General features: G+C 41.7%; 40 non-coding genes and 2 pseudogenes across 40 annotated transcripts; all 42 read left to right on the forward strand.

Annotated features, from left to right (window-relative positions):
• Positions 1 to 233: 233 nt before the first annotated feature.
• On the forward strand, positions 234 to 352 carry LOC142479686 (5S ribosomal RNA). The gene has a single exon (XR_012794369.1). It is a non-coding gene; the product is annotated as a 5S ribosomal RNA (ribosomal RNA).
• Positions 353 to 638: 286 nt separating this feature from the next.
• On the forward strand, positions 639 to 757 carry LOC142479551 (5S ribosomal RNA). Its single transcript, XR_012794238.1, has one exon. It is a non-coding gene; the product is annotated as a 5S ribosomal RNA (ribosomal RNA).
• Positions 758 to 1,043: 286 nt separating this feature from the next.
• On the forward strand, positions 1,044 to 1,162 carry LOC142479552 (5S ribosomal RNA). The gene has a single exon (XR_012794239.1). It is a non-coding gene; the product is annotated as a 5S ribosomal RNA (ribosomal RNA).
• Positions 1,163 to 1,838: 676 nt separating this feature from the next.
• LOC142479512 (5S ribosomal RNA) lies at positions 1,839 to 1,957 on the forward strand. Its single transcript, XR_012794200.1, has one exon. It is a non-coding gene; the product is annotated as a 5S ribosomal RNA (ribosomal RNA).
• Positions 1,958 to 2,243: 286 nt separating this feature from the next.
• On the forward strand, positions 2,244 to 2,362 carry LOC142478540 (5S ribosomal RNA). Its single transcript, XR_012793274.1, has one exon. It is a non-coding gene; the product is annotated as a 5S ribosomal RNA (ribosomal RNA).
• A 286-nt stretch (positions 2,363 to 2,648) lies between these two features.
• Positions 2,649 to 2,767, forward strand: LOC142478542 (5S ribosomal RNA). The gene has a single exon (XR_012793276.1). It is a non-coding gene; the product is annotated as a 5S ribosomal RNA (ribosomal RNA).
• A 286-nt stretch (positions 2,768 to 3,053) lies between these two features.
• LOC142478543 (5S ribosomal RNA) lies at positions 3,054 to 3,172 on the forward strand. The gene has a single exon (XR_012793277.1). It is a non-coding gene; the product is annotated as a 5S ribosomal RNA (ribosomal RNA).
• Positions 3,173 to 3,848: 676 nt separating this feature from the next.
• LOC142479524 (5S ribosomal RNA) lies at positions 3,849 to 3,967 on the forward strand. The gene has a single exon (XR_012794212.1). It is a non-coding gene; the product is annotated as a 5S ribosomal RNA (ribosomal RNA).
• Positions 3,968 to 4,253: 286 nt separating this feature from the next.
• LOC142478544 (5S ribosomal RNA) lies at positions 4,254 to 4,372 on the forward strand. Its single transcript, XR_012793278.1, has one exon. It is a non-coding gene; the product is annotated as a 5S ribosomal RNA (ribosomal RNA).
• A 286-nt stretch (positions 4,373 to 4,658) lies between these two features.
• Positions 4,659 to 4,777, forward strand: LOC142478545 (5S ribosomal RNA). Its single transcript, XR_012793279.1, has one exon. It is a non-coding gene; the product is annotated as a 5S ribosomal RNA (ribosomal RNA).
• Positions 4,778 to 5,063: 286 nt separating this feature from the next.
• On the forward strand, positions 5,064 to 5,182 carry LOC142478546 (5S ribosomal RNA). Its single transcript, XR_012793280.1, has one exon. It is a non-coding gene; the product is annotated as a 5S ribosomal RNA (ribosomal RNA).
• A 286-nt stretch (positions 5,183 to 5,468) lies between these two features.
• LOC142479535 (5S ribosomal RNA) lies at positions 5,469 to 5,587 on the forward strand. The gene has a single exon (XR_012794223.1). It is a non-coding gene; the product is annotated as a 5S ribosomal RNA (ribosomal RNA).
• A 286-nt stretch (positions 5,588 to 5,873) lies between these two features.
• LOC142479167 (5S ribosomal RNA) lies at positions 5,874 to 5,992 on the forward strand. Its single transcript, XR_012793897.1, has one exon. It is a non-coding gene; the product is annotated as a 5S ribosomal RNA (ribosomal RNA).
• A 286-nt stretch (positions 5,993 to 6,278) lies between these two features.
• LOC142479687 (5S ribosomal RNA) lies at positions 6,279 to 6,397 on the forward strand. Its single transcript, XR_012794370.1, has one exon. It is a non-coding gene; the product is annotated as a 5S ribosomal RNA (ribosomal RNA).
• Positions 6,398 to 6,683: 286 nt separating this feature from the next.
• Positions 6,684 to 6,802, forward strand: LOC142479555 (5S ribosomal RNA). The gene has a single exon (XR_012794241.1). It is a non-coding gene; the product is annotated as a 5S ribosomal RNA (ribosomal RNA).
• A 286-nt stretch (positions 6,803 to 7,088) lies between these two features.
• Positions 7,089 to 7,207, forward strand: LOC142479556 (5S ribosomal RNA). Its single transcript, XR_012794242.1, has one exon. It is a non-coding gene; the product is annotated as a 5S ribosomal RNA (ribosomal RNA).
• Positions 7,208 to 7,883: 676 nt separating this feature from the next.
• LOC142478547 (5S ribosomal RNA) lies at positions 7,884 to 8,002 on the forward strand. The gene has a single exon (XR_012793281.1). It is a non-coding gene; the product is annotated as a 5S ribosomal RNA (ribosomal RNA).
• A 286-nt stretch (positions 8,003 to 8,288) lies between these two features.
• LOC142478548 (5S ribosomal RNA) lies at positions 8,289 to 8,407 on the forward strand. The gene has a single exon (XR_012793282.1). It is a non-coding gene; the product is annotated as a 5S ribosomal RNA (ribosomal RNA).
• Positions 8,408 to 8,693: 286 nt separating this feature from the next.
• On the forward strand, positions 8,694 to 8,812 carry LOC142479547 (5S ribosomal RNA). The gene has a single exon (XR_012794234.1). It is a non-coding gene; the product is annotated as a 5S ribosomal RNA (ribosomal RNA).
• A 286-nt stretch (positions 8,813 to 9,098) lies between these two features.
• LOC142478549 (5S ribosomal RNA) lies at positions 9,099 to 9,217 on the forward strand. Its single transcript, XR_012793283.1, has one exon. It is a non-coding gene; the product is annotated as a 5S ribosomal RNA (ribosomal RNA).
• A 286-nt stretch (positions 9,218 to 9,503) lies between these two features.
• On the forward strand, positions 9,504 to 9,622 carry LOC142478550 (5S ribosomal RNA). Its single transcript, XR_012793284.1, has one exon. It is a non-coding gene; the product is annotated as a 5S ribosomal RNA (ribosomal RNA).
• A 286-nt stretch (positions 9,623 to 9,908) lies between these two features.
• LOC142478551 (5S ribosomal RNA) lies at positions 9,909 to 10,027 on the forward strand. Its single transcript, XR_012793285.1, has one exon. It is a non-coding gene; the product is annotated as a 5S ribosomal RNA (ribosomal RNA).
• Positions 10,028 to 10,313: 286 nt separating this feature from the next.
• LOC142479560 (5S ribosomal RNA) lies at positions 10,314 to 10,432 on the forward strand. Its single transcript, XR_012794246.1, has one exon. It is a non-coding gene; the product is annotated as a 5S ribosomal RNA (ribosomal RNA).
• Positions 10,433 to 10,718: 286 nt separating this feature from the next.
• On the forward strand, positions 10,719 to 10,837 carry LOC142479156 (5S ribosomal RNA). Its single transcript, XR_012793886.1, has one exon. It is a non-coding gene; the product is annotated as a 5S ribosomal RNA (ribosomal RNA).
• Positions 10,838 to 11,513: 676 nt separating this feature from the next.
• On the forward strand, positions 11,514 to 11,632 carry LOC142479557 (5S ribosomal RNA). Its single transcript, XR_012794243.1, has one exon. It is a non-coding gene; the product is annotated as a 5S ribosomal RNA (ribosomal RNA).
• Positions 11,633 to 12,330: 698 nt separating this feature from the next.
• Positions 12,331 to 12,449, forward strand: LOC142478553 (5S ribosomal RNA). The gene has a single exon (XR_012793287.1). It is a non-coding gene; the product is annotated as a 5S ribosomal RNA (ribosomal RNA).
• A 286-nt stretch (positions 12,450 to 12,735) lies between these two features.
• On the forward strand, positions 12,736 to 12,854 carry LOC142479571 (5S ribosomal RNA). The gene has a single exon (XR_012794257.1). It is a non-coding gene; the product is annotated as a 5S ribosomal RNA (ribosomal RNA).
• A 286-nt stretch (positions 12,855 to 13,140) lies between these two features.
• Positions 13,141 to 13,259, forward strand: LOC142478554 (5S ribosomal RNA). Its single transcript, XR_012793288.1, has one exon. It is a non-coding gene; the product is annotated as a 5S ribosomal RNA (ribosomal RNA).
• Positions 13,260 to 13,545: 286 nt separating this feature from the next.
• LOC142478555 (5S ribosomal RNA) lies at positions 13,546 to 13,664 on the forward strand. The gene has a single exon (XR_012793289.1). It is a non-coding gene; the product is annotated as a 5S ribosomal RNA (ribosomal RNA).
• A 286-nt stretch (positions 13,665 to 13,950) lies between these two features.
• On the forward strand, positions 13,951 to 14,068 carry LOC142479287 (5S ribosomal RNA; annotated as a pseudogene).
• Positions 14,069 to 14,354: 286 nt separating this feature from the next.
• On the forward strand, positions 14,355 to 14,473 carry LOC142479582 (5S ribosomal RNA). Its single transcript, XR_012794268.1, has one exon. It is a non-coding gene; the product is annotated as a 5S ribosomal RNA (ribosomal RNA).
• Positions 14,474 to 14,759: 286 nt separating this feature from the next.
• Positions 14,760 to 14,878, forward strand: LOC142479204 (5S ribosomal RNA). The gene has a single exon (XR_012793935.1). It is a non-coding gene; the product is annotated as a 5S ribosomal RNA (ribosomal RNA).
• A 286-nt stretch (positions 14,879 to 15,164) lies between these two features.
• On the forward strand, positions 15,165 to 15,283 carry LOC142478556 (5S ribosomal RNA). Its single transcript, XR_012793290.1, has one exon. It is a non-coding gene; the product is annotated as a 5S ribosomal RNA (ribosomal RNA).
• Positions 15,284 to 15,569: 286 nt separating this feature from the next.
• On the forward strand, positions 15,570 to 15,688 carry LOC142479593 (5S ribosomal RNA). The gene has a single exon (XR_012794279.1). It is a non-coding gene; the product is annotated as a 5S ribosomal RNA (ribosomal RNA).
• A 286-nt stretch (positions 15,689 to 15,974) lies between these two features.
• On the forward strand, positions 15,975 to 16,093 carry LOC142478557 (5S ribosomal RNA). The gene has a single exon (XR_012793291.1). It is a non-coding gene; the product is annotated as a 5S ribosomal RNA (ribosomal RNA).
• Positions 16,094 to 16,379: 286 nt separating this feature from the next.
• On the forward strand, positions 16,380 to 16,498 carry LOC142478558 (5S ribosomal RNA). Its single transcript, XR_012793292.1, has one exon. It is a non-coding gene; the product is annotated as a 5S ribosomal RNA (ribosomal RNA).
• A 286-nt stretch (positions 16,499 to 16,784) lies between these two features.
• On the forward strand, positions 16,785 to 16,902 carry LOC142479288 (5S ribosomal RNA; annotated as a pseudogene).
• A 286-nt stretch (positions 16,903 to 17,188) lies between these two features.
• Positions 17,189 to 17,307, forward strand: LOC142479604 (5S ribosomal RNA). The gene has a single exon (XR_012794290.1). It is a non-coding gene; the product is annotated as a 5S ribosomal RNA (ribosomal RNA).
• A 286-nt stretch (positions 17,308 to 17,593) lies between these two features.
• Positions 17,594 to 17,712, forward strand: LOC142479205 (5S ribosomal RNA). Its single transcript, XR_012793936.1, has one exon. It is a non-coding gene; the product is annotated as a 5S ribosomal RNA (ribosomal RNA).
• A 286-nt stretch (positions 17,713 to 17,998) lies between these two features.
• LOC142479558 (5S ribosomal RNA) lies at positions 17,999 to 18,117 on the forward strand. The gene has a single exon (XR_012794244.1). It is a non-coding gene; the product is annotated as a 5S ribosomal RNA (ribosomal RNA).
• A 676-nt stretch (positions 18,118 to 18,793) lies between these two features.
• Positions 18,794 to 18,912, forward strand: LOC142478559 (5S ribosomal RNA). The gene has a single exon (XR_012793293.1). It is a non-coding gene; the product is annotated as a 5S ribosomal RNA (ribosomal RNA).
• Positions 18,913 to 19,198: 286 nt separating this feature from the next.
• Positions 19,199 to 19,317, forward strand: LOC142479615 (5S ribosomal RNA). The gene has a single exon (XR_012794301.1). It is a non-coding gene; the product is annotated as a 5S ribosomal RNA (ribosomal RNA).
• The last annotated feature ends 2 nt before the right edge of the window (positions 19,318 to 19,319 follow it).

Genomic DNA, 19,319 nt, shown 5'->3' on the forward strand with positions numbered 1-19,319 from the left:
TGAAAATGTTTCATTTCTTGCTACTTTTTTCCCGCAGTGGCAAAGAAATCTATCGTTTTTTCCTCTGAAAGTTCAACACAATGCAACCTTCCAAAATAGAATTCTGACATCAAGAATTCCGTCTATAGTACATTTGAGTGCACCTGTCATTTTCTCAGTCTCTGTGTATGCATGGAGCAAGATATAGGCTCATGGATTTAAGAATGAGAGGATATCATGAGACAGCAATCTCCACCTACGGCCATACTACCTTGACAGCGCCCGATCCCGTCAGATCTCGGAAGCTAAGCAGGGTGAGGCTTGATTAGTACTGGGTTGGGAGACTGCCTGGGAATACCAGGTGCTGTGGGTGTTTTTATTTTTTGCTTCCCTAATGAAAATATACATGGCATTCCTTGCAGCAAATGAAAATGTTTCATTTTTTACTACTTTTTTCCCGCAGTGGCAAAGAAATATATCGTTTTTTCCTCAGAAAGTTCAACACAATGCAACCTTCCAAAATAGAATTCTGACATCAAGAATTCCGTCTATAGTACATTTGAGTGCACCTGTCATTTTCTCAGTCTCTGTGTATGCATGGAGCAAGATATAGGCTCATGGATTTAAGAATGAGAGGATATCATGAGACAGCAACCTCCACCTACGGCCATACTACCTTGAAAGCTCCCGATCCCGTCAGATCTCGGAAGCTAAGCAGGGTGAGGCTTGATTAGTACTGGGTTGGGAGACTGCCTGGGAATACCAGGTGCTGTAGGGGTTTTTATTTTTCGCTTCCCTAATGAAAATATACATGGCATTCCTCGCAGCAAATGAAAATGTTTCATTTCTTGCTACTTTTTTCCCGGAGTGGCAAAGAAATATATTGTTTTTTCCTCAGAAAGTTCAACACAATGCAACCTTCCAAAATAGAATTCTGACATCAAGAATTCCGTCTATAGTACATTTGAGTGCACCTGTCATTTTCTCAGTCTCTGTGTATGCATGGAGCAAGATATAGGCTCATGGATTTAAGAATGAGAGGATATCATGAGACAGCAACCTCCACCTACGGCCATACTACCTTGAAAGCTCCCGATCCCGTCAGATCTCGGAAGCTAAGCAGGGTGAGGCTTGATTAGTACTGGGTTGGGAGACTGCCTGGGAATACCAGGTGCTGTAGGGGTTTTTATTTTTCGCTTCCCTAATGAAAATATACATGGCATTCCTCGCAGCAAATGAAAATGTTTCATTTCTTGCTACTTTTTTCCCGGAGTGGCAAAGAAATATATTGTTTTTTCCTCTGAAAGTTCAACACAATGCAACCTTCCAAAATAGAATTCTGACATCAAGAATTCCGTCTATAGTATATTTGAGTGCACCTGTCATTTTCTCAGTCTCTGATTTAATTTCTCCATTTAAGGTAATTCTTCAAGAATGTATTTTTTTAACGGTCACAATAATACACTTATGCCTCCCATGTCATTTAGAAATATATCATACAGGCCTCAGAACACTCAGCATGTTATATGGTGAGCTTGTGGCTCACAGAGTTGGGGTGTGCAGTGTTCAAGCTGATACTTGGAAGAGATAGTGAGTTCAAATCCAAACAGGAGGAGGTTGAATATAGGCACCTCTGAAATTTTTTACTACTTTTTTCCCGCAGTGGCAAAGAAATATATCGTTTTTTCCTCTGAAAGTTCAACACAATGCAACCTTCCAAAATAGAATTCTGACATCAAGAATTCCGTCTATAGTACATTTGAGTGCACCTGTCATTTTCTCAGTCTCTGTGTATGCATGGAGCAAGATATAGGCTCATGGATTTAAGAATGAGAGGATATCATGAGACAGCAATCTCCACCTACGGCCATACTACCTTGAAAGCGCCCGATCCCGTCAGATCTCGGAAGCTAAGCAGGGTGAGGCTTGATTAGTACTGGGTTGGGAGACTGCCTGGGAATACCAGGTGCTGTGGGTGTTTTTATTTTTTGCTTCCCTAATGAAAATATACATGGCATTCCTTGCAGCAAATTAAAATGTTTCATTTTTTACTACTTTTTTCCCGCAGTGGCAAAGAAATATATCGTTTTTTCCTCAGAAAGTTCAACACAATGCAACCTTCCAAAATAGAATTCTGACATCAAGAATTCCGTCTATAGTACATTTGAGTGCACCTGTCATTTTCTCAGTCTCTGTGTATGCATGGAGCAAGATATAGGCTCATGGATTTAAGAATGAGAGGATATCATGAGACAGCAATCTCCACCTACGGCCATACTACCTTGACAGCGCCCGATCCCGTCAGATCTCGGAAGCTAAGCAGGGTGAGGCTTGATTAGTACTGGGTTGGGAGACTGCCTGGGAATACCAGGTGCTGTAGGGGTTTTTATTTTTCGCTTCCCTAATGAAAATATACATGGCATTCCTCGCAGCAAATGAAAATGTTTCATTTCTTGCTACTTTTTTCCCGCAGTGGCAAAGAAATATATCGTTTTTTCCTCTGAAAGTTCAACACAATGCAACCTTCCAAAATAGAATTCTGACATCAAGAATTCCGTCTATAGTACATTTGAGTGCACCTGTCATTTTCTCAGTCTCTGTGTATGCATGGAGCAAGATATAGGCTCATGGATTTAAGAATGAGAGGATATCATGAGACAGCAATCTCCACCTACGGCCATACTACCTTGACAGCGCCCGATCCCGTCAGATCTCGGAAGCTAAGCAGGGTGAGGCTTGATTAGTACTGGGTTGGGAGACTGCCTGGGAATACCAGGTGCTGTAGGGGTTTTTATTTTTCGCTTCCCTAATGAAAATATACATGGCATTCCTCGCAGCAAATGAAAATGTTTCATTTCTTGCTCCTTTTTTCCCGCAGTGGCAAAGAAATCTATCGTTTTTTCCTCTGAAAGTTCAACACAATGCAACCTTCCAAAATAGAATTCTGACATCAAGAATTCCGTCTATAGTACATTTGAGTGCACCTGTCATTTTCTCAGTCTCTGTGTATGCATGGAGCAAGATATAGGCTCATGGATTTAAGAATGAGAGGATATCATGAGACAGCAATCTCCACCTACGGCCATACTACCTTGACAGCGCCCGATCCCGTCAGATCTCGGAAGCTAAGCAGGGTGAGGCTTGATTAGTACTGGGTTGGGAGACTGCCTGGGAATACCAGGTGCTGTAGGGGTTTTTATTTTTCGCTTCCCTAATGAAAATATACATGGCATTCCTCGCAGCAAATGAAAATGTTTCATTTCTTGCTACTTTTTTCCCGGAGTGGCAAAGAAATATATTGTTTTTTCCTCTGAAAGTTCAACACAATGCAACCTTCCAAAATAGAATTCTGACATCAAGAATTCCGTCTATAGTATATTTGAGTGCACCTGTCATTTTCTCAGTCTCTGATTTAATTTCTCCATTTAAGGTAATTCTTCAAGAATGTATTTTTTTAACGGTCACAATAATACACTTATGCCTCCCATGTCATTTAGAAATATATCATACAGGCCTCAGAACACTCAGCATGTTATATGGTGAGCTTGTGGCTCACAGAGTTGGGGTGTGCAGTGTTCAAGCTGATACTTGGAAGAGATAGTGAGTTCAAATCCAAACAGGAGGAGGTTGAATATAGGCACCTCTGAAATTTTTTACTACTTTTTTCCCGCAGTGGCAAAGAAATATATCGTTTTTTCCTCTGAAAGTTCAACACAATGCAACCTTCCAAAATAGAATTCTGACATCAAGAATTCCGTCTATAGTACATTTGAGTGCACCTGTCATTTTCTCAGTCTCTGTGTATGCATGGAGCAAGATATAGGCTCATGGATTTAAGAATGAGAGGATATCATGAGACAGCAATCTCCACCTACGGCCATACTACCTTGAAAGCGCCCGATCCCGTCAGATCTCGGAAGCTAAGCAGGGTGAGGCTTGATTAGTACTGGGTTGGGAGACTGCCTGGGAATACCAGGTGCTGTGGGTGTTTTTATTTTTTGCTTCCCTAATGAAAATATACATGGCATTCCTTGCAGCAAATTAAAATGTTTCATTTTTTACTACTTTTTTCCCGCAGTGGCAAAGAAATATATCGTTTTTTCCTCAGAAAGTTCAACACAATGCAACCTTCCAAAATAGAATTCTGACATCAAGAATTCCGTCTATAGTACATTTGAGTGCACCTGTCATTTTCTCAGTCTCTGTGTATGCATGGAGCAAGATATAGGCTCATGGATTTAAGAATGAGAGGATATCATGAGACAGCAATCTCCACCTACGGCCATACTACCTTGACAGCGCCCGATCCCGTCAGATCTCGGAAGCTAAGCAGGGTGAGGCTTGATTAGTACTGGGTTGGGAGACTGCCTGGGAATACCAGGTGCTGTAGGGGTTTTTATTTTTCGCTTCCCTAATGAAAATATACATGGCATTCCTCGCAGCAAATGAAAATGTTTCATTTCTTGCTACTTTTTTCCCGCAGTGGCAAAGAAATATATCGTTTTTTCCTCTGAAAGTTCAACACAATGCAACCTTCCAAAATAGAATTCTGACATCAAGAATTCCGTCTATAGTACATTTGAGTGCACCTGTCATTTTCTCAGTCTCTGTGTATGCATGGAGCAAGATATAGGCTCATGGATTTAAGAATGAGAGGATATCATGAGACAGCAATCTCCACCTACGGCCATACTACCTTGACAGCGCCCGATCCCGTCAGATCTCGGAAGCTAAGCAGGGTGAGGCTTGATTAGTACTGGGTTGGGAGACTGCCTGGGAATACCAGGTGCTGTAGGGGTTTTTATTTTTCGCTTCCCTAATGAAAATATACATGGCATTCCTCGCAGCAAATGAAAATGTTTCATTTCTTGCTCCTTTTTTCCCGCAGTGGCAAAGAAATCTATCGTTTTTTCCTCTGAAAGTTCAACACAATGCAACCTTCCAAAATAGAATTCTGACATCAAGAATTCCGTCTATAGTACATTTGAGTGCACCTGTCATTTTCTCAGTCTCTGTGTATGCATGGAGCAAGATATAGGCTCATGGATTTAAGAATGAGAGGATATCATGAGACAGCAATCTCCACCTACGGCCATACTACCTTGACAGCGCCCGATCCCGTCAGATCTCGGAAGCTAAGCAGGGTGAGGCTTGATTAGTACTGGGTTGGGAGACTGCCTGGGAATACCAGGTGCTGTAGGGGTTTTTATTTTTCGCTTCCCTAATGAAAATATACATGGCATTCCTCGCAGCAAATGAAAATGTTTCATTTCTTGCTACTTTTTTCCCGCAGTGGCAAAGAAATATATCGTTTTTTCCTCTGAAAGTTCAACACAATGCAACCTTCCAAAATAGAATTCTGACATCAAGAATTCCGTCTATAGTACATTTGAGTGCACCTGTCATTTTCTCAGTCTCTGTGTATGCATGGAGCAAGATATAGGCTCATGGATTTAAGAATGAGAGGATATCATGAGACAGCAATCTCCACCTACGGCCATACTACCTTGAAAGCGCCCGATCCCGTCAGATCTCGGAAGCTAAGCAGGGTGAGGCTTGATTAGTACTGGGTTGGGAGACTGCCTGGGAATACCAGGTGCTGTGGGTGTTTTTATTTTTTGCTTCCCTAATGAAAATATACATGGCATTCCTTGCAGCAAATGAAAATGTTTCATTTTTTACTACTTTTTTCCCGCAGTGGCAAAGAAATCTATCGTTTTTTCCTCAGAAAGTTCAACACAATGCAACCTTCCAAAATAGAATTCTGACATCAAGAATTCCGTCTATAGTACATTTGAGTGCACCTGTCATTTTCTCAGTCTCTGTGTATGCATGGAGCAAGATATAGGCTCATGGATTTAAGAATGAGAGGATATCATGAGACAGCAATCTCCACCTACGGCCATACTACCTTGACAGTGCCCGATCCCGTCAGATCTCGGAAGCTAAGCAGGGTGAGGCTTGATTAGTACTGGGTTGGGAGACTGCCTGGGAATACCAGGTGCTGTAGGGGTTTTTATTTTTCGCTTCCCTAATGAAAATATACATGGCATTCCTCGCAGCAAATGAAAATGTTTCATTTCTTGCTACTTTTTTCCCGCAGTGGCAAAGAAATCTATCGTTTTTTCCTCTGAAAGTTCAACACAATGCAACCTTCCAAAATAGAATTCTGACATCAAGAATTCCGTCTATAGTACATTTGAGTGCACCTGTCATTTTCTCAGTCTCTGTGTATGCATGGAGCAAGATATAGGCTCATGGATTTAAGAATGAGAGGATATCATGAGACAGCAATCTCCACCTACGGCCATACTACCTTGACAGCGCCCGATCCCGTCAGATCTCGGAAGCTAAGCAGGGTGAGGCTTGATTAGTACTGGGTTGGGAGACTGCCTGGGAATACCAGGTGCTGTGGGTGTTTTTATTTTTTGCTTCCCTAATGAAAATATACATGGCATTCCTTGCAGCAAATGAAAATGTTTCATTTTTTACTACTTTTTTCCCGCAGTGGCAAAGAAATATATCGTTTTTTCCTCAGAAAGTTCAACACAATGCAACCTTCCAAAATAGAATTCTGACATCAAGAATTCCGTCTATAGTACATTTGAGTGCACCTGTCATTTTCTCAGTCTCTGTGTATGCATGGAGCAAGATATAGGCTCATGGATTTAAGAATGAGAGGATATCATGAGACAGCAACCTCCACCTACGGCCATACTACCTTGAAAGCTCCCGATCCCGTCAGATCTCGGAAGCTAAGCAGGGTGAGGCTTGATTAGTACTGGGTTGGGAGACTGCCTGGGAATACCAGGTGCTGTAGGGGTTTTTATTTTTCGCTTCCCTAATGAAAATATACATGGCATTCCTCGCAGCAAATGAAAATGTTTCATTTCTTGCTACTTTTTTCCCGGAGTGGCAAAGAAATATATTGTTTTTTCCTCAGAAAGTTCAACACAATGCAACCTTCCAAAATAGAATTCTGACATCAAGAATTCCGTCTATAGTACATTTGAGTGCACCTGTCATTTTCTCAGTCTCTGTGTATGCATGGAGCAAGATATAGGCTCATGGATTTAAGAATGAGAGGATATCATGAGACAGCAACCTCCACCTACGGCCATACTACCTTGAAAGCTCCCGATCCCGTCAGATCTCGGAAGCTAAGCAGGGTGAGGCTTGATTAGTACTGGGTTGGGAGACTGCCTGGGAATACCAGGTGCTGTAGGGGTTTTTATTTTTCGCTTCCCTAATGAAAATATACATGGCATTCCTCGCAGCAAATGAAAATGTTTCATTTCTTGCTACTTTTTTCCCGGAGTGGCAAAGAAATATATTGTTTTTTCCTCTGAAAGTTCAACACAATGCAACCTTCCAAAATAGAATTCTGACATCAAGAATTCCGTCTATAGTATATTTGAGTGCACCTGTCATTTTCTCAGTCTCTGATTTAATTTCTCCATTTAAGGTAATTCTTCAAGAATGTATTTTTTTAACGGTCACAATAATACACTTATGCCTCCCATGTCATTTAGAAATATATCATACAGGCCTCAGAACACTCAGCATGTTATATGGTGAGCTTGTGGCTCACAGAGTTGGGGTGTGCAGTGTTCAAGCTGATACTTGGAAGAGATAGTGAGTTCAAATCCAAACAGGAGGAGGTTGAATATAGGCACCTCTGAAATTTTTTACTACTTTTTTCCCGCAGTGGCAAAGAAATCTATCGTTTTTTCCTCTGAAAGTTCAACACAATGCAACCTTCCAAAATAGAATTCTGACATCAAGAATTCCGTCTATAGTACATTTGAGTGCACCTGTCATTTTCTCAGTCTCTGTGTATGCATGGAGCAAGATATAGGCTCATGGATTTAAGAATGAGAGGATATCATGAGACAGCAATCTCCACCTACGGCCATACTACCTTGACAGCGCCCGATCCCGTCAGATCTCGGAAGCTAAGCAGGGTGAGGCTTGATTAGTACTGGGTTGGGAGACTGCCTGGGAATACCAGGTGCTGTAGGGGTTTTTATTTTTCGCTTCCCTAATGAAAATATACATGGCATTCCTTGCAGCAAATGAAAATGTTTCATTTTTTACTACTTTTTTCCCGCAGTGGCAAAGAAATCTATCGTTTTTTCCTCTGAAAGTTCAACACAATGCAACCTTCCAAAATAGAATTCTGACATCAAGAATTCCGTCTATAGTACATTTGAGTGCACCTGTCATTTTCTCAGTCTCTGTGTATGCATGGAGCAAGATATAGGCTCATGGATTTAAGAATGAGAGGATATCATGAGACAGCAATCTCCACCTACGGCCATACTACCTTGACAGCGCCCGATCCCGTCAGATCTCGGAAGCTAAGCAGGGTGAGGCTTGATTAGTACTGGGTTGGGAGACTGCCTGGGAATACCAGGTGCTGTAGGGGTTTTTATTTTTCGCTTCCCTAATGAAAATATACATGGCATTCCTTGCAGCAAATGAAAATGTTTCATTTTTTACTACTTTTTTCCCGCAGTGGCAAAGAAATCTATCGTTTTTTCCTCTGAAAGTTCAACACAATGCAACCTTCCAAAATAGAATTCTGACATCAAGAATTCCGTCTATAGTACATTTGAGTGCACCTGTCATTTTCTCAGTCTCTGTGTATGCATGGAGCAAGATATAGGCTCATGGATTTAAGAATGAGAGGATATCATGAGACAGCAATCTCCACCTACGGCCATACTACCTTGAAAGCGCCCGATCCCGTCAGATCTCGGAAGCTAAGCAGGGTGAGGCTTGATTAGTACTGGGTTGGGAGACTGCCTGGGAATACCAGGTGCTGTGGGTGTTTTTATTTTTTGCTTCCCTAATGAAAATATACATGGCATTCCTTGCAGCAAATTAAAATGTTTCATTTTTTACTACTTTTTTCCCGCAGTGGCAAAGAAATATATCGTTTTTTCCTCAGAAAGTTCAACACAATGCAACCTTCCAAAATAGAATTCTGACATCAAGAATTCCGTCTATAGTACATTTGAGTGCACCTGTCATTTTCTCAGTCTCTGTGTATGCATGGAGCAAGATATAGGCTCATGGATTTAAGAATGAGAGGATATCATGAGACAGCAATCTCCACCTACGGCCATACTACCTTGACAGCGCCCGATCCCGTCAGATCTCGGAAGCTAAGCAGGGTGAGGCTTGATTAGTACTGGGTTGGGAGACTGCCTGGGAATACCAGGTGCTGTAGGGGTTTTTATTTTTCGCTTCCCTAATGAAAATATACATGGCATTCCTCGCAGCAAATGAAAATGTTTCATTTCTTGCTACTTTTTTCCCGCAGTGGCAAAGAAATATATCGTTTTTTCCTCTGAAAGTTCAACACAATGCAACCTTCCAAAATAGAATTCTGACATCAAGAATTCCGTCTATAGTACATTTGAGTGCACCTGTCATTTTCTCAGTCTCTGTGTATGCATGGAGCAAGATATAGGCTCATGGATTTAAGAATGAGAGGATATCATGAGACAGCAATCTCCACCTACGGCCATACTACCTTGACAGCGCCCGATCCCGTCAGATCTCGGAAGCTAAGCAGGGTGAGGCTTGATTAGTACTGGGTTGGGAGACTGCCTGGGAATACCAGGTGCTGTAGGGGTTTTTATTTTTCGCTTCCCTAATGAAAATATACATGGCATTCCTCGCAGCAAATGAAAATGTTTCATTTCTTGCTCCTTTTTTCCCGCAGTGGCAAAGAAATCTATCGTTTTTTCCTCTGAAAGTTCAACACAATGCAACCTTCCAAAATAGAATTCTGACATCAAGAATTCCGTCTATAGTACATTTGAGTGCACCTGTCATTTTCTCAGTCTCTGTGTATGCATGGAGCAAGATATAGGCTCATGGATTTAAGAATGAGAGGATATCATGAGACAGCAATCTCCACCTACGGCCATACTACCTTGACAGCGCCCGATCCCGTCAGATCTCGGAAGCTAAGCAGGGTGAGGCTTGATTAGTACTGGGTTGGGAGACTGCCTGGGAATACCAGGTGCTGTAGGGGTTTTTATTTTTCGCTTCCCTAATGAAAATATACATGGCATTCCTCGCAGCAAATGAAAATGTTTCATTTCTTGCTACTTTTTTCCCGCAGTGGCAAAGAAATATATCGTTTTTTCCTCTGAAAGTTCAACACAATGCAACCTTCCAAAATAGAATTCTGACATCAAGAATTCCGTCTATAGTACATTTGAGTGCACCTGTCATTTTCTCAGTCTCTGTGTATGCATGGAGCAAGATATAGGCTCATGGATTTAAGAATGAGAGGATATCATGAGACAGCAATCTCCACCTACGGCCATACTACCTTGAAAGCGCCCGATCCCGTCAGATCTCGGAAGCTAAGCAGGGTGAGGCTTGATTAGTACTGGGTTGGGAGACTGCCTGGGAATACCAGGTGCTGTGGGTGTTTTTATTTTTTGCTTCCCTAATGAAAATATACATGGCATTCCTTGCAGCAAATGAAAATGTTTCATTTTTTACTACTTTTTTCCCGCAGTGGCAAAGAAATATATCGTTTTTTCCTCAGAAAGTTCAACACAATGCAACCTTCCAAAATAGAATTCTGACATCAAGAATTCCGTCTATAGTACATTTGAGTGCACCTGTCATTTTCTCAGTCTCTGTGTATGCATGGAGCAAGATATAGGCTCATGGATTTAAGAATGAGAGGATATCATGAGACAGCAATCTCCACCTACGGCCATACTACCTTGAAAGCGCCCGATCCCGTCAGATCTTGGAAGCTAAGCAGGGTGAGGCTTGATTAGTACTGGGTTGGGAGACTGCCTGGGAATACCAGGTGCTGTAGGGGTTTTTATTTTTCGCTTCCCTAATGAAAATATACATGGCATTCCTCGCAGCAAATGAAAATGTTTCATTTCTTGCTACTTTTTTCCCGGAGTGGCAAAGAAATATATTGTTTTTTCCTCTGAAAGTTCAACACAATGCAACCTTCCAAAATAGAATTCTGACATCAAGAATTCCGTCTATAGTATATTTGAGTGCACCTGTCATTTTCTCAGTCTCTGATTTAATTTCTCCATTTAAGGTAATTCTTCAAGAATGTATTTTTTTAACGGTCACAATAATACACTTATGCCTCCCATGTCATTTAGAAATATATCATACAGGCCTCAGAACACTCAGCATGTTATATGGTGAGCTTGTGGCTCACAGAGTTGGGGTGTGCAGTGTTCAAGCTGATACTTGGAAGAGATAGTGAGTTCAAATCCAAACAGGAGGAGGTTGAATATAGGCACCTCTGAAATTTTTTACTACTTTTTTCCCGCAGTGGCAAAGAAATCTATCGTTTTTTCCTCTGAAAGTTCAACACAATGCAACCTTCCAAAATAGAATTCTGACATCAAGAATTCCGTCTATAGTACATTTGAGTGCACCTGTCATTTTCTCAGTCTCTGTGTATGCATGGAGCAAGATATAGGCTCATGGATTTAAGAATGAGAGGATATCATGAGACAGCAACCTCCACCTACGGCCATACTACCTTGAAAGCTCCCGATCCCGTCAGATCTCGGAAGCTAAGCAGGGTGAGGCTTGATTAGTACTGGGTTGGGAGACTGCCTGGGAATACCAGGTGCTGTAGGGGTTTTTATTTTTCGCTTCCCTAATGAAAATATACATGGCATTCCTCGCAGCAAATGAAAATGTTTCATTTCTTGCTACTTTTTTCCCGGAGTGGCAAAGAAATATATTGTTTTTTCCTCTGAAAGTTCAACACAATGCAACCTTCCAAAATAGAATTCTGACATCAAGAATTCCGTCTATAGTATATTTGAGTGCACCTGTCATTTTCTCAGTCTCTGATTTAATTTCTCCATTTAAGGTAATTCTTCAAGAATGTATTTTTTTAACGGTCACAATAATACACTTATGCCTCCCATGTCATTTAGAAATATATCATACAGGCCTCAGAACACTCAGCATGTTATATGGTGAGCTTGTGGCTCACAGAGTTGGGGTGTGCAGTGTTCAAGCTACTTGGGGTGTGCAGTGTTCAAGATACTTGGAAGAGATAGTGAGTTCAAATCCAAACAGGAGGAGGTTGAATATAGGCACCTCTGAAATTTTTTACTACTTTTTTCCCGCAGTGGCAAAGAAATCTATCGTTTTTTCCTCTGAAAGTTCAACACAATGCAACCTTCCAAAATAGAATTCTGACATCAAGAATTCCGTCTATAGTACATTTGAGTGCACCTGTCATTTTCTCAGTCTCTGTGTATGCATGGAGCAAGATATAGGCTCATGGATTTAAGAATGAGAGGATATCATGAGACAGCAATCTCCACCTACGGCCATACTACCTTGACAGCGCCCGATCCCGTCAGATCTCGGAAGCTAAGCAGGGTGAGGCTTGATTAGTACTGGGTTGGGAGACTGCCTGGGAATACCAGGTGCTGTAGGGGTTTTTATTTTTCGCTTCCCTAATGAAAATATACATGGCATTCCTCGCAGCAAATGAAAATGTTTCATTTCTTGCTACTTTTTTCCCGCAGTGGCAAAGAAATCTATCGTTTTTTCCTCTGAAAGTTCAACACAATGCAACCTTCCAAAATAGAATTCTGACATCAAGAATTCCGTCTATAGTACATTTGAGTGCACCTGTCATTTTCTCAGTCTCTGTGTATGCATGGAGCAAGATATAGGCTCATGGATTTAAGAATGAGAGGATATCATGAGACAGCAATCTCCACCTACGGCCATACTACCTTGAAAGCGCCCGATCCCGTCAGATCTCGGAAGCTAAGCAGGGTGAGGCTTGATTAGTACTGGGTTGGGAGACTGCCTGGGAATACCAGGTGCTGTGGGTGTTTTTATTTTTTGCTTCCCTAATGAAAATATACATGGCATTCCTTGCAGCAAATGAAAATGTTTCATTTTTTACTACTTTTTTCCCGCAGTGGCAAAGAAATCTATCGTTTTTTCCTCAGAAAGTTCAACACAATGCAACCTTCCAAAATAGAATTCTGACATCAAGAATTCCGTCTATAGTACATTTGAGTGCACCTGTCATTTTCTCAGTCTCTGTGTATGCATGGAGCAAGATATAGGCTCATGGATTTAAGAATGAGAGGATATCATGAGACAGCAATCTCCACCTACGGCCATACTACCTTGACAGCGCCCGATCCCGTCAGATCTCGGAAGCTAAGCAGGGTGAGGCTTGATTAGTACTGGGTTGGGAGACTGCCTGGGAATACCAGGTGCTGTAGGGGTTTTTATTTTTCGCTTCCCTAATGAAAATATACATGGCATTCCTCGCAGCAAATGAAAATGTTTCATTTCTTGCTACTTTTTTCCCGCAGTGGCAAAGAAATCTATCGTTTTTTCCTCTGAAAGTTCAACACAATGCAACCTTCCAAAATAGAATTCTGACATCAAGAATTCCGTCTATAGTACATTTGAGTGCACCTGTCATTTTCTCAGTCTCTGTGTATGCATGGAGCAAGATATAGGCTCATGGATTTAAGAATGAGAGGATATCATGAGACAGCAATCTCCACCTACGGCCATACTACCTTGACAGCGCCCGATCCCGTCAGATCTCGGAAGCTAAGCAGGGTGAGGCTTGATTAGTACTGGGTTGGGAGACTGCCTGGGAATACCAGGTGCTGTAGGGGTTTTTATTTTTCGCTTCCCTAATGAAAATATACATGGCATTCCTCGCAGCAAATGAAAATGTTTCATTTCTTGCTACTTTTTTCCCGCAGTGGCAAAGAAATCTATCGTTTTTTCCTCTGAAAGTTCAACACAATGCAACCTTCCAAAATAGAATTCTGACATCAAGAATTCCGTCTATAGTACATTTGAGTGCACCTGTCATTTTCTCAGTCTCTGTGTATGCATGGAGCAAGATATAGGCTCATGGATTTAAGAATGAGAGGATATCATGAGACAGCAATCTCCACCTACGGCCATACTACCTTGACAGCGCCCGATCCCGTCAGATCTCGGAAGCTAAGCAGGGTGAGGCTTGATTAGTACTGGGTTGGGAGACTGCTTGGAATACCAGGTGCTGTAGGGGTTTTTATTTTTCGCTTCCCTAATGAAAATATACATGGCATTCCTCGCAGCAAATGAAAATGTTTCATTTCTTGCTACTTTTTTCCCGCAGTGGCAAAGAAATCTATCGTTTTTTCCTCTGAAAGTTCAACACAATGCAACCTTCCAAAATAGAATTCTGACATCAAGAATTCCGTCTATAGTACATTTGAGTGCACCTGTCATTTTCTCAGTCTCTGTGTATGCATGGAGCAAGATATAGGCTCATGGATTTAAGAATGAGAGGATATCATGAGACAGCAATCTCCACCTACGGCCATACTACCTTGAAAGCGCCCGATCCCGTCAGATCTCGGAAGCTAAGCAGGGTGAGGCTTGATTAGTACTGGGTTGGGAGACTGCCTGGGAATACCAGGTGCTGTGGGTGTTTTTATTTTTTGCTTCCCTAATGAAAATATACATGGCATTCCTTGCAGCAAATGAAAATGTTTCATTTTTTACTACTTTTTTCCCGCAGTGGCAAAGAAATCTATCGTTTTTTCCTCAGAAAGTTCAACACAATGCAACCTTCCAAAATAGAATTCTGACATCAAGAATTCCGTCTATAGTACATTTGAGTGCACCTGTCATTTTCTCAGTCTCTGTGTATGCATGGAGCAAGATATAGGCTCATGGATTTAAGAATGAGAGGATATCATGAGACAGCAATCTCCACCTACGGCCATACTACATTGACAGCGCCCGATCCCGTCAGATCTCGGAAGCTAAGCAGGGTGAGGCTTGATTAGTACTGGGTTGGGAGACTGCCTGGGAATACCAGGTGCTGTGGGTGTTTTTATTTTTTGCTTCCCTAATGAAAATATACATGGCATTCCTTGCAGCAAATGAAAATGTTTCATTTTTTACTACTTTTTTCCCGCAGTGGCAAAGAAATCTATCGTTTTTTCCTCTGAAAGTTCAACACAATGCAACCTTCCAAAATAGAATTCTGACATCAAGAATTCCGTCTATAGTACATTTGAGTGCACCTGTCATTTTCTCAGTCTCTGTGTATGCATGGAGCAAGATATAGGCTCATGGATTTAAGAATGAGAGGATATCATGAGACAGCAATCTCCACCTACGGCCATACTACCTTGACAGCGCCCGATCCCGTCAGATCTCGGAAGCTAAGCAGGGTGAGGCTTGATTAGTACTGGGTTGGGAGACTGCCTGGGAATACCAGGTGCTGTAGGGGTTTTTATTTTTCGCTTCCCTAATGAAAATATACATGGCATTCCTCGCAGCAAATGAAAATGTTTCATTTCTTGCTACTTTTTTCCCGCAGTGGCAAAGAAATCTATCGTTTTTTCCTCTGAAAGTTCAACACAATGCAACCTTCCAAAATAGAATTCTGACATCAAGAATTCCGTCTATAGTACATTTGAGTGCACCTGTCATTTTCTCAGTCTCTGTGTATGCATGGAGCAAGATATAGGCTCATGGATTTAAGAATGAGAGGATATCATGAGACAGCAATCTCCACCTACGGCCATACTACCTTGAAAGCGCCCGATCCCGTCAGATCTCGGAAGCTAAGCAGGGTGAGGCTTGATTAGTACTGGGTTGGGAGACTGCCTGGGAATACCAGGTGCTGTGGGTGTTTTTATTTTTTGCTTCCCTAATGAAAATATACATGGCATTCCTTGCAGCAAATGAAAATGTTTCATTTTTTACTACTTTTTTCCCGCAGTGGCAAAGAAATCTATCGTTTTTTCCTCAGAAAGTTCAACACAATGCAACCTTCCAAAATAGAATTCTGACATCAAGAATTCCGTCTATAGTACATTTGAGTGCACCTGTCATTTTCTCAGTCTCTGTGTATGCATGGAGCAAGATATAGGCTCATGGATTTAAGAATGAGAGGATATCATGAGACAGCAATCTCCACCTACGGCCATACTACCTTGACAGCGCCCGATCCCGTCAGATCTCGGAAGCTAAGCAGGGTGAGGCTTGATTAGTACTGGGTTGGGAGACTGCCTGGGAATACCAGGTGCTGTAGGGGTTTTTATTTTTCGCTTCCCTAATGAAAATATACATGGCATTCCTCGCAGCAAATGAAAATGTTTCATTTCTTGCTACTTTTTTCCCGCAGTGGCAAAGAAATCTATCGTTTTTTCCTCTGAAAGTTCAACACAATGCAACCTTCCAAAATAGAATTCTGACATCAAGAATTCCGTCTATAGTACATTTGAGTGCACCTGTCATTTTCTCAGTCTCTGTGTATGCATGGAGCAAGATATAGGCTCATGGATTTAAGAATGAGAGGATATCATGAGACAGCAATCTCCACCTACGGCCATACTACCTTGACAGCGCCCGATCCCGTCAGATCTCGGAAGCTAAGCAGGGTGAGGCTTGATTAGTACTGGGTTGGGAGACTGCCTGGGAATACCAGGTGCTGTAGGGGTTTTTATTTTTCGCTTCCCTAATGAAAATATACATGGCATTCCTCGCAGCAAATGAAAATGTTTCATTTCTTGCTACTTTTTTCCCGCAGTGGCAAAGAAATCTATCGTTTTTTCCTCTGAAAGTTCAACACAATGCAACCTTCCAAAATAGAATTCTGACATCAAGAATTCCGTCTATAGTACATTTGAGTGCACCTGTCATTTTCTCAGTCTCTGTGTATGCATGGAGCAAGATATAGGCTCATGGATTTAAGAATGAGAGGATATCATGAGACAGCAATCTCCACCTACGGCCATACTACCTTGACAGCGCCCGATCCCGTCAGATCTCGGAAGCTAAGCAGGGTGAGGCTTGATTAGTACTGGGTTGGGAGACTGCTTGGAATACCAGGTGCTGTAGGGGTTTTTATTTTTCGCTTCCCTAATGAAAATATACATGGCATTCCTCGCAGCAAATGAAAATGTTTCATTTCTTGCTACTTTTTTCCCGCAGTGGCAAAGAAATCTATCGTTTTTTCCTCTGAAAGTTCAACACAATGCAACCTTCCAAAATAGAATTCTGACATCAAGAATTCCGTCTATAGTACATTTGAGTGCACCTGTCATTTTCTCAGTCTCTGTGTATGCATGGAGCAAGATATAGGCTCATGGATTTAAGAATGAGAGGATATCATGAGACAGCAATCTCCACCTACGGCCATACTACCTTGAAAGCGCCCGATCCCGTCAGATCTCGGAAGCTAAGCAGGGTGAGGCTTGATTAGTACTGGGTTGGGAGACTGCCTGGGAATACCAGGTGCTGTGGGTGTTTTTATTTTTTGCTTCCCTAATGAAAATATACATGGCATTCCTTGCAGCAAATGAAAATGTTTCATTTTTTACTACTTTTTTCCCGCAGTGGCAAAGAAATCTATCGTTTTTTCCTCAGAAAGTTCAACACAATGCAACCTTCCAAAATAGAATTCTGACATCAAGAATTCCGTCTATAGTACATTTGAGTGCACCTGTCATTTTCTCAGTCTCTGTGTATGCATGGAGCAAGATATAGGCTCATGGATTTAAGAATGAGAGGATATCATGAGACAGCAATCTCCACCTACGGCCATACTACATTGACAGCGCCCGATCCCGTCAGATCTCGGAAGCTAAGCAGGGTGAGGCTTGATTAGTACTGGGTTGGGAGACTGCCTGGGAATACCAGGTGCTGTGGGTGTTTTTATTTTTTGCTTCCCTAATGAAAATATACATGGCATTCCTTGCAGCAAATTAAAATGTTTCATTTTTTACTACTTTTTTCCCGCAGTGGCAAAGAAATCTATCGTTTTTTCCTCTGAAAGTTCAACACAATGCAACCTTCCAAAATAGAATTCTGACATCAAGAATTCCGTCTATAGTACATTTGAGTGCACCTGTCATTTTCTCAGTCTCTGTGTATGCATGGAGCAAGATATAGGCTCATGGATTTAAGAATGAGAGGATATCATGAGACAGCAACCTCCACCTACGGCCATACTACCTTGAAAGCTCCCGATCCCGTCAGATCTCGGAAGCTAAGCAGGGTGAGGCTTGATTAGTACTGGGTTGGGAGACTGCCTGGGAATACCAGGTGCTGTAGGGGTTTTTATTTTTCGCTTCCCTAATGAAAATATACATGGCATTCCTCGCAGCAAATGAAAATGTTTCATTTCTTGCTACTTTTTTCCCGGAGTGGCAAAGAAATATATTGTTTTTTCCTCTGAAAGTTCAACACAATGCAACCTTCCAAAATAGAATTCTGACATCAAGAATTCCGTCTATAGTATATTTGAGTGCACCTGTCATTTTCTCAGTCTCTGATTTAATTTCTCCATTTAAGGTAATTCTTCAAGAATGTATTTTTTTAACGGTCACAATAATACACTTATGCCTCCCATGTCATTTAGAAATATATCATACAGGCCTCAGAACACTCAGCATGTTATATGGTGAGCTTGTGGCTCACAGAGTTGGGGTGTGCAGTGTTCAAGCTGATACTTGGAAGAGATAGTGAGTTCAAATCCAAACAGGAGGAGGTTGAATATAGGCACCTCTGAAATTTTTTACTACTTTTTTCCCGCAGTGGCAAAGAAATCTATCGTTTTTTCCTCTGAAAGTTCAACACAATGCAACCTTCCAAAATAGAATTCTGACATCAAGAATTCCGTCTATAGTACATTTGAGTGCACCTGTCATTTTCTCAGTCTCTGTGTATGCATGGAGCAAGATATAGGCTCATGGATTTAAGAATGAGAGGATATCATGAGACAGCAATCTCCACCTACGGCCATACTACCTTGACAGCGCCCGATCCCGTCAGATCTCGGAAGCTAAGCAGGGTGAGGCTTGATTAGTACTGGGTTGGGAGACTGCCTGGGAATACCAGGTGCTGTAGGGGTTTTTATTTTTCGCTTCCCTAATGAAAATATACATGGCATTCCTCGCAGCAAATGAAAATGTTTCATTTCTTGCTACTTTTTTCCCGCAGTGGCAAAGAAATCTATCGTTTTTTCCTCTGAAAGTTCAACACAATGCAACCTTCCAAAATAGAATTCTGACATCAAGAATTCCGTCTATAGTACATTTGAGTGCACCTGTCATTTTCTCAGTCTCTGTGTATGCATGGAGCAAGATATAGGCTCATGGATTTAAGAATGAGAGGATATCATGAGACAGCAATCTCCACCTACGGCCATACTACCTTGAAAGCGCCCGATCCCGTCAGATCTCGGAAGCTAAGCAGGGTGAGGCTTGATTAGTACTGGGTTGGGAGACTGCCTGGGAATACCAGGTGCTGTGGGTGTT

This window comes from Ascaphus truei, unplaced genomic scaffold, assembly GCF_040206685.1.
Source record: "Ascaphus truei isolate aAscTru1 unplaced genomic scaffold, aAscTru1.hap1 HAP1_SCAFFOLD_240, whole genome shotgun sequence".
NCBI lineage: Eukaryota > Metazoa > Chordata > Amphibia > Anura > Ascaphidae > Ascaphus > Ascaphus truei.